Here is a 1,663-nt window from a genome sequence, read left to right as displayed (position 1 = left end):
GTCTTGTTTTTTTTTTTAACTTGTTAAATGCAATGCAAGTGTTTCATTATTCAAATACCATCAAATTCTACTAACCTCGTTAAATGGGGGGAAAGGGATTGTTAGTAATGGAGACTGAGAATCCCATTGCTAGCAATATACCCAACCAGGTCGACCTCCTCGCGGTTCTCCCTGGAAACTATCATGGTTAATTCCTGATAAATTCATCATGATGGGCTAACTGGCTTGTTTTCATTCTCATCTATCGCCCTTAATTTGTGCTCCGCCAGCGTATCCCGTTAGCGCAGGCGGGGTACATACCATACAATTTTTACCCATCAAAAAAAATTCGTTAAATGCATAATTTTTGGCTGTTTTATGCAACTGTTTCGGACTCCTCAGTGCAAACTTACCTCAAATGAGGTTTTGGTAATTGTTAGTAATGTAGACTAAAGGTTCTATTGCTGGCAATATACCCAACCAGGTCGACCTCCCCGTGATCTCTCCTGGAAACCATCGTGCTGAATTCCAAGTGTATTCATCACGATGGGCTAACTGACCTGCCTTTTTCATTCCCACTTATCATCCCTCACTGGTGCCGCCAGCGTATACCGATACCGCAGCAGCGGGGTTACCATTCTATTATCATCCATTAAAAAAAACAACGATAGTAATAGACATGGTAATATGGATCCGATATCTATATACTGAGTTTCTTTGGTTATTGATGGCAGAAAAATGTGATCACCCATTTCGATATCGCCCATATCGGTTTGATATCTATTTTTCAATACCTAAAAAATGTTAAGTCTTATCCATTATTATTTTTTGTATAACAGACTTTAAACCCTTTTAGTGCCATTGATTTTTACTCATATCTATTTAAAAATGCAAAAGAAATCTTTGTCGTGTTGATGTCATTTACCCTTGTCTCCTAAAAAACTGTATCTCCTCCAAAAATTATCTAATTTTAATATTTTTTTTACAGCAAGCTAAACAGCGACTGATTTCACGAGCGCTATAACGCTCGTGACACTTAGTTGCAATGTGCACTAGTGCGATGGCGCTCGTCGGCACTAAAGGGTTAACATATTCGTTATTGTAACAAAAATATATAAATATTGCTATACCACTATATCACCCCTAATTAGTATTATTGAGAGTTTCTTTTTACGCAGAAAAAAGATAAACAGGAAATGCAAGGTTGACACAAAACAGCGTAATCCCGTTACGGAAACAATTTTATTCACAATCAAAAGGGTAAGACACACAGAGCAAACAGCAATCCCCGACAATTTAATAGATAGTTATACCAAGAATTATACACATCAAACCCACATTACAGCTATACTACACTAATTTAATGTCTACTTACGTCAACACGGGACTACCTGAATATTTTAGTATCAAAGAAATTGCAGTCTTTAAAATTTAATTAAACTTTACAAGTCGTAAAGGGACTCTTATTCCCAAACTTTATAGTAAAAATGTAAATTCGAAGATAATAAGTCAATACACCTGCATTCCACGGTGGTCGAGTTCAGAAGCTCATTCATAAAAAATATGGAGCTAGTACTCATAACTATCTGCGTTCCGTTTCAATAGAACTTAATGGAAACGTCGAAATAGTTTTATTGATATTGGAGTCGATTCTGAAGTACTATTTCTTTTACAGTTTTACATT

Source organism: Galleria mellonella, unplaced genomic scaffold (genome assembly GCF_026898425.1).
Source record: "Galleria mellonella isolate WM207_F2 unplaced genomic scaffold, CSIRO_AGI_GalMel_v1 utg33, whole genome shotgun sequence".
In the NCBI taxonomy this organism is placed as follows: Eukaryota; Metazoa; Arthropoda; class Insecta; order Lepidoptera; family Pyralidae; genus Galleria; species Galleria mellonella.
The sequence above is the reverse complement of the archived record's forward strand: the minus strand, read 5'-3'. Positions refer to the sequence as shown.